The sequence below is a fragment of the Cloeon dipterum genome, chromosome X, assembly GCF_949628265.1.
Source record: "Cloeon dipterum chromosome X, ieCloDipt1.1, whole genome shotgun sequence".
Lineage (NCBI taxonomy): Eukaryota > Metazoa > Arthropoda > Insecta > Ephemeroptera > Baetidae > Cloeon > Cloeon dipterum.
Genome location: NC_088790.1, coordinates 14,402,715 through 14,415,147, shown reverse-complemented (window position 1 = coordinate 14,415,147; position 12,433 = coordinate 14,402,715). Strand labels below are relative to the sequence as shown.

The 12,433-nt window shown below is 38.0% G+C and overlaps 1 non-coding gene across 1 annotated transcript; it reads right to left on the bottom strand.

Moving 5' to 3' along the window:
* Positions 1-919: 919 nt before the first annotated feature.
* Positions 920-992, bottom strand: TRNAR-CCU (transfer RNA arginine (anticodon CCU)). The gene has a single exon. It is a non-coding gene; the product is annotated as a tRNA-Arg (tRNA).
* Positions 993-12,433: the final 11,441 nt, after the last annotated feature.

The window sequence follows — 12,433 nt, the reverse complement described above, 5'->3', positions numbered from 1 at the left end:
GCCAATGCATAAACTCGTCCCTTAGGATTCAGTTAAAGCCTAAATTGACCTAAGAAGCGCTGTAATTTTTTGAGAAAATTGGCTCGAAAGTTACCGTGCTTTTCAAATGGCAATGGCTGTCTCCTTACTTGAAATCCGATTTAATTTCAAAACCAAGAGTTTCCCCAATAAGTGGCATACACCGTTGGACAGATCTCGACGAGAGGAATCGGAATATGCCAAGAAAATATGTTCGAGCACTGTAAATTTTGGAGAAAATTGGCAAAATTTGAATTTTTATTGTAGGAAGGTCATTTTTTTATTATTGCAAATTGTTGAACAAATTGTTTATCGGTCAATTGTTTAAGGCATCCAACTATTTAAATAATTTTCGATTGTTGCCCAGTATCATTCCACTTTAATTTCGAACTGCATATGCGTCAGGTGTAGTGAGAAATCACCGTGAGTGCAACGCATTGCACTCCCTTCATGCGCCTGCGACGTATCCCAAATATGACGAGAAAGGTGCGAGCGAACGAGAAAAAGATATGAAATAATATATTATGCGTATTATGTAATAATAGAGGTCTCAGCCAGTCGCGCTGCGCCGCGCCAGCCGGCAAATTTTGGTTCACGTGGGCAGCCGCCAGCCGCCGTGAATCCGGCTAATTTGCGCCAGCCACGCCAGCCGCCGGTGAAATTGGCCAGCCGCCACCGCCGGGCAAAAAGTTCGGCAAAGTAAGCCGGTCCCGTCAGCCGCCACCTTAAATCTCGCAGCTGAAGTTTATTTTATTTAATAAGGAAAAATATCAAAATAAGAATTAAAAATTGTAGATAATATTTCACAAAAAGGAATGTTTACAAATAATTTTAGCTAGTTTTACTTACTTTCTTAGATACCATTTTGTCAAAATTCGTGAATTTTGAAATTAAAAAGTTTTACCCCTGGTGGGACTCGAACCCACAATCCCCGGTTTAGGAGACCGATGCCTTATCCATTAGGCCACAGGGGCGATGCGGCAAGCTATGTATCAGGTATATTAAGAGTCCAGTAACGCATCCTGATGGCCTCCAAGTGAGAATTAGTAAATTCCTCACTATTGCCGCTATGTACATAAATTATCTTTTATCTGTACTCTAATCTTATCGTAAATTCAATTAAGTGTTAGCAATAGTTTCACATGTTGATTGACCTAACAAATAACAAATTTAAACCGCCTTTTAACAAAGCAAAATAATTTTTGCCTGGCTGCCTTCAAAAGTAAAAATGTAATACACGCGTGCTATTTGAGTAAGGGTGTGTCGATTTTGTTCCGCTAGATAAAAAGTCATAATAGATACGGTCTATAAACAGTTAGCGTGTGTGCCATCATCCTTTATCGTTCAGAGAATTTTATTTTTTGCTTTTGCCAGAGTGTGTGGCGTGCAGTGGCGTTGAAAATGCAAACATTTTGCAATTAGTCAAGTGCGAGAGCGACAATGGGACAGGTGCTAGTTGCCGTGCCCGTTGTGATTCCACTGCTTGAAATAATGCACCATTTTTATTATGCATGCTCTTGTCCCGACACACTTTCGGTGCAAACGCGAATAAACAAATGAATAAGCAAGCGTACGAGTTGCAAATGAGCGTCCAGTTAGCGTGCAGTCGCGCGAACAAAGCGCTATGATAACGTGAATTATTTCAAATTGAGGCTTCAGTGCATCCTGTAGCAAAAAAACGTGTAGAGTTCTCTTGAATTTTTACTATAATATGCTGCCTGAGCAAAAGAATACTTCCATTTTCAATTTGTGCATGATAAAGGGTTAGAATATATTTATTTAAAAGAAAGTTCTTCATGAGCTATTTTAATTAGGCTCACATATTCGAATATAAAAAGTGATTTAATTTTCATTGAAACTTATTCTGAAGAAAAGCTGCCAAACAACATAGATTGGCTGGAATTTCTCAAGTTAAATTTAAAATTATTCGATTTTCCCCCATGTTTAAACATTTTTTTACCGAAATAGTATAAAACCATATTAAGAGATAAAAAAGTTGAATTTATCGAGGTGACTTGTTTTTTTCAAAATGGAATTTTCTAACACTGGTTTGTGTGAAAGATTGGGACTTGATTAATTATTCAGGGATACAACAGTTTCTAATATAAACTGTACGTAAAATCAAAGTTTACTCCGTCTCATGTTTTAATCAAGCCTTGACGACAAACCTACGTTGGTTTCACCTCCTCAATCGCAAAGTAAACTGAGTTAATGCAATTGCAATTATTGCCTCAATACGATTACAAACGTCAAATATTTAACATACACTCTCGAAATCATGAAATTTAGAGATGGAAGCTATTTGTTGCATGAAGAAGTTTTTCAATTAGCAGTTTGTGTGGCTGAGCGCCAAGCTCAAAGTGCTCTACTCCATTTCTGTAGGCGCCGCGAGGCGAAGGATAAATATAAAATGTTGCGTGGTAACGATTTTCAATTTGTCATTCGCTGCGTGAATTCAGCATTTGAGGGCACACACACCGACGGGCCCAAGGTTCAAATATCGACCTGCCGACGTGGAAAATTGTATGCCGCTTTCGTTTTCGCCGATAGGGAAAGTAGGTCGGCAAATTAATGGAGCAACAATGTTTGACTAGAGCATCGAGCCAGCCGATTTTGTCAATCACGTAGAACGCCCCTAGAATCATCCATTCGCTACGACAAAGTGCAATTTCACGCTTTTCACGGCGAAATCGATCCTCTCAGCACAACAGCTGTTGAAGCACCATTATTTTATGCAATTTAATAGCCGAGGGAGCTACCGTATAGTGCAGATAAATTCCTGCGCGAGAGCTTGTGCATACATGAAATGTTATTCATAAACAGAAATGGAAATTTCCACTCACCGTGTGTGTGTGGATAGTTGATGATAACTAGTGTTGAGGTTTAAAGACGGTCGACTTTAATTTCTGATCGTCCTGATTAACTTTTGCACCGCAATGCTGAAAATCGTCCAAAACCGGTCATTGAAGCCCAAGACTGTCTGAACCCGTTTAAAACCACTGTCCTTAAACTCGTCTCAAACCTTAAAATTATCTCAAAATCATTCACTTTTTTAACCTCTGCTCAGGCCACCGGGTCCCAATAACACCGCTGAACGGATAACGTGGGGCCCGAGTGGCCTTAGAGGAGCTTGGGCCCAATGTGGCTTTTTTCGCCTCCCCGCACAGAGCTCTTTTATTGAAACGCCAGCCATGAAGCCGCTAGAAAGGTGCGAAAACCAGCAAGTCGCGACTGGCGAGTCGGCGCCGGTGCGCCTCCCAGCCCGTTGAGCAATTCGAGCATTTCGAGTTACTAAACTAACCACCTTTTGCCATGTCTGACATTAGGCAGCCAGCATTAGATCCGTGCTCAAATATCTCCCACCGCTTTGACACTCCTGAGGATGCCTTAACAATGCGAGCCAACAGGCTGGTTTCAAGTGTGATAATTTTTTACTACCAAACATTCAATAATTTTTCAGTCTCGATGAGTTAGTTGTACAGAGTTGAAATAAAACAGTGAATAGATTGTAAGATTATTCAATAAAATTCTCTAAACTTGACCGCATACAATGGTCCGTCACTTGCGGAAGTCAACCTTGCCATCTCAGACATTGAGGAGACAGTATCCTTGAAATAAAAGGGTAAAAATGAGGATGGACATAAATTAATTTTAAATTTCCAACATTGAAAATTTTGATATTGTGGCACATAATCCTCTTTCCTTCAGACTGTCGTAAAAGATATTTCATTTTTAAAATCAGACGGAAAGAGTTATTGAAAGTCAATTTGGTCCTTGTATGTCCCCTGAAAATTATGGGTGCTACAAATCGCGAAATATTGGCCATCAACGTGATCCGATCAGTGGAATTGCTCTCCCATAAATGGTGAAAAATTGCTTATTGACTCTTTAAATGTCCCATTTGGAAAAAAACTGCCTCAACTGTCACTGGTGACAAAATCCCTTTGTTAAATTGCCAAATCATCGTAAAAATGTACAGTTTCGCAAATTGACGTCGGCGCCCTTTAAAAGGCCAAATTTGAGCGCGGTGGTGAAACATGTATGCAAAACAGTCGCATCGTAATAAAGTGAGTTGTGAGTTAGTTATCAAAAGATCACAATAAATTGGACAGCTACAAAATGCACAATGTCATGAATCTTCAACTCATAAAAAACACTCTTTTTATGGCTGTCAAAAGCTCAAATTCATTTGTAGTACCTAACTGCATTAAACAAAACACGCAAACACTAAAATCGAGGTGTTAACCCTTCGCGGAAACATTTTTTATTCGATTTTCAAATTAGAATTCAATGGAATGTTTATTCGACATCTACGGTGTACTACACGAGAAATTTTTTCAAATATTTTCTGCAGAACTTTGCTTTAATGCGTATAGTGCATTCGTACTCAGACATAACAATTTCAATGCAATATCAAGGTTACTGTTAATTTTTGAACTACATTCCCTTCATGTCTATTTCTTTAAATTTTCTTTTTCAGACAGTTTCTGCTTTTATATGAATAATAATTTAAATTTTATGCTAGGGAGAACAGTCTTTCCGTAGCGATTAAATTGCTACATTCTGCAAATCAGCGTGGTAAAACTCGCATTCAAATTTCTCGCTCGTTATTTATGCAGTTATATAAATTGCAGTTCCAGGGAAGTCAGCCACAGATATAAGTGTTTGCGTTTCACTCGACAGTATCAAAAGCCACGTCCTACATTTGCTGCATGCAATCAGCATAGAGATGTGTAAAATGCATCCAGGGAAGTCAACATGTAGTCGTGCTTGGTATGAAATTTATATTGAAATGCAAAACGCTCGCTGGTTGCAATTACACGAGATGTGAGTGCGCTGTGGCTAAATGTAACAGGCTGCAAGCTAATGTTTGTGCTGGAAAGGGAAGGGAATATTATGGTTGCTTCATTAGCTTTGGCAGCAAAAGTGTAAATTATTGCTATATAAATATATAAGAGACAACGGTCTTGGATTATTAAAAGAAAAGTGTGCTCGGAGTTGATTGCAAAATTCACTTATTTTTATACCGTTTTAAAAGTTGTCGAATGCATTTAACAAATCTATTCAACGAGTATCCAAATTCTCGTTACATTTTAATAATAATTTTTTAAATCAAGTCAGCTTCCCGGTCTTTAAAATTTTATATTTCATTCTCGCTTAAAAGATATAAAGCAAAAGATTTTTATCTTTTGTTGATGAGACTTTTCGTTGAGAAAATGAAGGACACCGTGCTGATGAAGCTTTTGTTTTGAAATGCTAAAATTATATTGCAAATGCACAAAGCCTCTTCAAAATCTAATTCGTGAAATCTGTGGGTGAAATTCGTGTTTGCAAGCCCAGAAAAGCTTTATAAAAAGTAGCTAAAATTGATTACCACTCTTTTGTATTACATCTGTTCCACAGCAAAACGAAAAATGACCTTAACGCGTCGACTTTGTTTGTGCCAAGTGCGTGTTTAGAAAGCCAAAGTAGTGGGCCTCTTACTTCTAAATCCCAGCGCAAATTGAGCGATATCTCATACGCACGTCAAAACACTCTCTGCTTGCGTGCAAAAAATTATTCACATCACACTATCAGGAACAAATAATGCTCACTCGTGTTAGCTCCATTTTTGTTATTTCAAGATTTCTAGGTATTCGTAGTTTCCAAAGTCATTGCCATTAATTTATGATCATAACGATGTATAGCACATATACATATGTTAAGATAATCGCGGCAAGACACGTAGCAATTAGAAAAAAAACTTAAACTATTTTTTACAAGTTTTAAGTGGGAAAATACAAAATAAGAATAAAATATGAATTTTCATTTGGTGAGGGATCTCTTTTTAATGATGATGAGATGAATTAAAACTGCGGGCGAACATGTTAACTCGTCAGAGGGTAAAGGTTAACGCCATCAGGTGGCGAGCACTACAAAACTATGCAACTTCTTTTTAAATAATGAATTTCAATTTCATTGCTCGTTTCTCTTCGCTTTCACTCAGAGATGACTGCAGGCTGTTGTTTTCAACGATCACTGATTCAAATTCCCTACAGCTAATACTCATGTGCATATGAATTTTGTTTAACAATTTTTAAATTTGTTAGCCTTCCATGCCTATTTGTTCGCTTGTGGGAAAAGCCATTGTAAAATCACTTTAAAATATTAAATACGTGTTGAAGTCCAATTCAAAATGAAATCAGTATAAAATACCACACGTTTGCAGTCAGTGCACAGCAGCTAGTTTCAAGCCTTTTTAGTTTTTTCTTCGATCGCTGTAAATAAAAATTTACGCTGTAGAGGATTCTGAATCATCATCTGTAGAAAATGATCAACTGCACTTATTTAAAGGATTAGAGCAAAAGCAATTTAAAAATATAGCTCCCCACGTTCCATTTTTCCACAAAGAAAATCTAGTAACCCAACAATATAAATAATAAATCTATCCTAAATCCTAATAGGATTTTCATCTTTAAATCAAAAAGTTGATTTCATCGAACTGGAACATTCTCGGTCGGAGATTGATTTGATAATAAATTCAGCAGAGTGTAATCTTTACTATCTACGCAGGTGGTGTGTGCATGACATGAAAAGTGAAGTCAGCGTATATAGCCTTTGTTATTTTCAGCTCCATCGATTTGCAAAGAGCAGCTTATTCCGTTAGGATGGGAGATTGGCACACGTCTTCCAAGTGCATCTCAACCTTCCATTTTGGGGGCAGCAAAGATTCTCCAATTTCTCCAAGGACTTGAGAGAGTAGCTCGGAAAATCGGCTTTCAAGCCTCACTGCGGTGCAATCATGCTGATTGCGATTCCTCTCTCTTCGTTTCGAAAAGCCGTTCCGCGATTGTTTGACGTTGATCCCGCTTCTGCAAATTCACTCCGGTATACAAATAATGTTCCAGATTGAAAATTGCCAAACCAGAATGTTTATCTGGCCCTGGTATAATATATTTTTATGCAAGATTTGAGCGCGTACCAAATACATATATATTTTTCATTCAAAATTTGTGGCAAAATAATGGATTTCTTAGAAAAGATGAAATGCTATTTTTTTTAAAATTTTTAGTTGTCTGGTCTTTTCAGACGGATTATTGACTGGTGTTCCCTCAACTGCTAAAAAAACAATTTCATACAGTAAAGTTTAACATACATAATATATGTATCTATCTCTGTTATTCAAATTTTTGTCTGTGACAAAATGAATGAATTATTTTACATCACAATGTCTAGCTGGTTCCACAGTCTATGGCAGCACATAATTAAAAAATTAAACATTTGCTATTCGTAAATTTTTTCTAACACAAGATCACAAGATACAATGGATTCTTTGAATTTACTCTAAGGTATTATTTTACACGAAGGAGGGTTCAATATTCCTAATGAAGACGAAAAGTTCCTTAGCAAATTAGTCTAGCCTCGTAGGTTGCGGCTTAGTTAGTAAACTCGTCTGATTTATTAACTCGGTCGTTCCCAAACTCGCTGGTGTGAAACTTCTTTCTAGCTGATGAGAGTCGCGACTACAAACTCTCGTCGGCGCCGGTGTGAGGCTTAATTATTTTACGGGTGCAGACGCAAATCAGAGACGCCTCCTCAGATTTATTTCCCGGCGCACAACCCAGCCCAAGGGAAGTGTGAAACCATTTAAAGGACAATTTAAACAGGGAATAAAAGGTCATTTTTAAACTTAGTAGAAACACTATGTACTTTAATAGTTGGCTCGACATTGTTTGCTTTTTCTCACCACTCGCTGCCCTCCAGCTGCCAGAACTCACTTCCACAGGAGTTGTTTCCTTGCGAGCTCCTCTGGGAATTCGGTGGCAACAAAAACTGGTGTATTGAAAAAACCGGCGACCAGATAACAGCGCCCCGACACTGTCATATCTCACCGATGATTCTTCATTTAAAATTACTTATTTTAAGGATACAAATAACATAAACCAAAGTATCAATTAATTAAATTTTTAGCGTTCATTTGTGAAACCGTCTTCCAAAAGTTGCAGCATATTAACAATAAAATTAAATGAATTGATGAACTTCATAAATACCCACCCTCTTAATCTCGCAAGAAAGCTTTTTTGAAAGCACGCAATTCAATTACATCCGTCTAATATTCTCTGTGCATCTCTTGCAATATTCGAAATGGAAGATTGTTTTCTCCATCGGGTTTATTTGACGCCCTTCCATTTCTCCTTATTCCGCTCCGCCGGCGAAATGTACTCGACGTCTCGTCTCCACCGTGTGTCCTTTTTTCTCTCGGCATCACGAGGAGCGAGAGCGAGAAAGACGCCTGGCTGATAAACTGCGTAGACATGGCTGTCTGTCTGTCAGTCGCTTTGCAAAACGAGCTCGTCGCTCACTTTTTGCAAGGCGGACCGGCCGAGAAGAAGAGTAAAACTTTTACTCTCCAAAGTGGAATTTTGCTGAATGTGGTATATTTATTTTAGCGGCTCGCCAAAAGCAAAGTTTAGCCTCCGACCAATCGAGCCGTGAGACATAACTGCGCATTGATTTTTTAGCAAAAAAATTGAAGCGCGTATCATTTTTACACATCAATACACGCTCAAATGCAATTTTCAATTGAGTAGCTTTACAAATCAGCGTTTTTTTCAATTTTGATTTATTGATCTACTTTAAAAATAGCATGAAAATGAGTAAAAAAAATATGCGGTTTGAAAAGCATAAACGTGCAGTGAATTATTTCTTTAAACTTTACTACCAAGACTGTAGAAACATGGCTAACCTCGCGATTTTTAAGAACTCCCAGTCAAAGATTCAAATGAAGTGAAACAGAGAGCTTGAAACAGTACCTTCTCTTTCATTTTTTTCTAAACATTTAACCGCAATATTCCTGTGTGGAATATATCATAAATTTATTCCGCCAACAAGATTTCAGTGTTCCGTGCTTGGCGGATCCACACGATTTACCCTCGGAAATTTGCTCGTTACGCTGCGAAAATCATTTGAGGCGCATTTTTCGCCGAGGCGAGCGGAAAAAAATAATAAATTGCACGTCGCTCTCACGTCGTCAAAAATTTTCAGCCCGCTGACTCGCGTCCTGCGTTGAACAGCTCATCTCGCAGATTCAAGTTGTAAAAATAGAATACGCTCTTTGAAATTTCAATTACGTAATTTTGTCGGACAAATGGTCTCTCGGTTTTTCCGCGGTTGGAATTACTTGAATCATAAGCTTGCAAGAAAAGTCTGTACTTGGTGCCATCAGTGCGATCGCAAAAAACAGCTAAGAAAAGTTGCTTTCGTCAGTATCAGTATAGCCGCGAACTGCATCAATTTTGCAAAGTTCTGAGTAAAGCTTGATGCCGAAGAAAGCTTTTATAGCTTCCATACTGGTAGTGATCCGTTTTGCCGACGCCGACTGACTGAGATAAACCCAGCGGCGTTCTCAGCGGACTGTGCTTTTCCAGATTAGTGGGCTGCACTCGGCATATAAACTGGCGTGTTATCAGGCGCATAAGTGGAAAACGCCTTTATACTGCCATGTCGATGCACGGGACAATGGTATTTCACTGCTAAATGGGTCACACAACAACATTAGAACTGCTCAAGGCCACGCTGCTCTCCAGAGGTCACGCTCACCATTCCATTTAATAAGCGAAGTTTAGTACTAATCTAATGGCAATAAATGCCTTGCCATGAATTTTCTTCCGTTAGGAAAATAGATAACTTAAAATGAAGAATTGAAAGATAATTACCAAGATGTTTTGTATAATTTAATAAACGAATTTAAGATCTTTTAAAAAATTAAGTTCTTTCAGTTTTACGCGTTCCCAATTCCCACCCTTTATCATCACGGAAAATTATCTATTAGATTTGTCGTTCATTGCTCTTTTTATTCTAAAAGGTGAAATTTGGTTAGGTTAAGCGGTATATTAAAAAAAATAAACATTTTATTCAAAGTCAAAATAAAAATATTTTTTGTTCCATACAACCAATACCTCGAGGGCTTGTTTCATTGTGAAAAATTTTCGTTTGAAATTATTAAGCTTATTACAATGTATGTTTATGTAAAATTGTGGGTCACCATATAAATGGCCCGAATTTATTTACCTGAATGAATTATGTCAGAATTTCCTCTAATGAGTATACCCCAACGATTGTCCCGGGAAGAAATTTACCGAATGAAATCTCCCGGACAGGTACATAAAGAAAATATATTTATTATCATAAATTTTAGTGTTTTATGCAACCTGCAGATCAGACACGGCGAGAAATTGCATATCTACATTCTCAGAGTTTAGAGATAAAGCATTGAAAACGACGTCTAGAAAACTGGGGACAAATTGGGCATCCGTGTTGTTATTTGCTGCCTTAATTTCGCATATCGACCCACCGAGCACCCTCATCTCTGGTTCCGCTTTCAGATTTCGCGTCGGCTGCACACACCAGAGGCAGAGGGAGAACGACCGCTCGCTCTCCGCGGAGTTATTATTCACAACGTCTGGTGGAAAATGCGACCAAATATAAAGTATAGCAGCGCTGCGTGCGGGCATGCCTAATTAAAATTTTATTGCGACGGTGCCGAGGCTAATTCTGGCTGTCCGCTGCCGCTGGATAAATTGCTCTTGTCCTCTGCAATTTACAACAAAAAGTTCTGCAAACCTCTGGAAAAATACTGACTCTTCAGCAAGTAATAAAAAATGAAATGGTAATTTTTTCTTAAAGTAACAAACAACTATTATAATATCTCTCACCGAAGAATTCAATATTGTTCTGCTTGAGCATTCGCCTGGCACCGTATTGGAAATGAATCTTTTGCGATGCGATGTTTTATATGCGCTCAACTTTATTTTCACTTGATAGATGAGGAAAAGAGAGGTACGAGAGACTGTGCTGCTTCCCCGTGTATTTTTATTACGCAAGCGGTGCGCACGCCAAACGCTGGGCGGAAAGGAGAAAAAGAATGGTGAACGACAAAGGGCTCGTAAAACTCGCCAGTAAAACTTCTTGCTTGGCCCACTTCTTCCTTTTTGGCCTGTTGGCAAAATGCTTTGTGGCTCATCTCTCAGCAAAATATGTGAGCGAGTTTCAGGGCGCAAAACGCCCGTGGGCTGTAACGTGTGGCGGAAAATATTCACACCATAATTTGAAGAATGAAAAGGGTAAGATAGAAGACCTTTCACAAAATCATTTCAATTTTCATGCTTCAAAGCCACAAACAATCATTTGCTTATTATGCTCGCTACTTCCCAGTTTTCATCTCATTCTTGTTTCAATGGCGTTGTGCAAGGCTGATTTCAAACGTACCGCAAGTTGTGATTCGTGACTTTAAAAATTTATAAAATGACATGATGCATAAAGCGCAATTAATAGAATTATAAATATTTCAACACGTATATAACCATTATTTGTAGCGAATAACCTTAAAACGCATCGTAATTTACTTTAAAGCGATAAATTATTGCGTCGAATTATTCGTTTTCAGCTTTTTCTCTTTCCGAAAGTCCACAAACACAACCAGCAAAAAAGTACTCTCCAACGTCAATCCGTACGATCCTCTTACCGCGAGATTGAGTCTGTTGAATTGTTGTGCTCACAATCAGCTCACGGTGTCTGTCTGATGAAAAACCCAAAGCTACTTTTGCACCCAACTGTATCCTTAATGCTCTAAATCTGTTGATTCAATTTTAAAAAAACACGCTCTTGTGCACAAAAATTAAATAAAAATTGTTCTTCTGCTGGTTGAAGCCATTTTCCTCCGTCGATGGCTTCCATGGATATTACTTGAAAAATACTAGTTTTTAAAAAATTTGCAGTACATATTCCAAAGAACACCATAAAATGGTCAATATCCATTATTTCAAGATTTTTTAACGTCGTCTCCATATTTTCTCTTTGGTGATAACGATCTCTTTAATATTTCTTGTAAAGACGAGTTTCATAGTTTTGATCCATCACTAAAAAGAAAATTACTTAATAAATTTACACTTTGTTATTTGGTTTGAATAAAAATTACAACCAGTCTTAGTTATATTTTTATGAACACTTATTCACAAAGTATTTATTTATTTGACCAATATTAAGACAAGTATAATGCAGTTCTTTGCTCAATCGTTTCACTACTATATATGCTAAAATTAAATTAAACACGTAATTATTTGGAAATCCCTCATTTAACCTTTATTACTCGTCTGAAACTTTTGAGCACCTACTCATCCGCGCATGCATATTTTGGTAAAACAAAAAGTTTCTTGCAGTCTAGGGAGCGGACGAGCGGAGGCGCGAGTAAAAATGAAATGATAATGGGGCGAGAGCCTTCTCTCGCCTAGAGTCAGTCAAGTGAACCAGCAATATTAATGAGGCCGAGGCAACACACATCATGCTCTGGCTCATGGCTCAACTCACATCTCCACACCGCAGACACCTATATAGGCAAGCCTGATATTCCAGAGCGGTGCAGATGTGTTATGCAAAT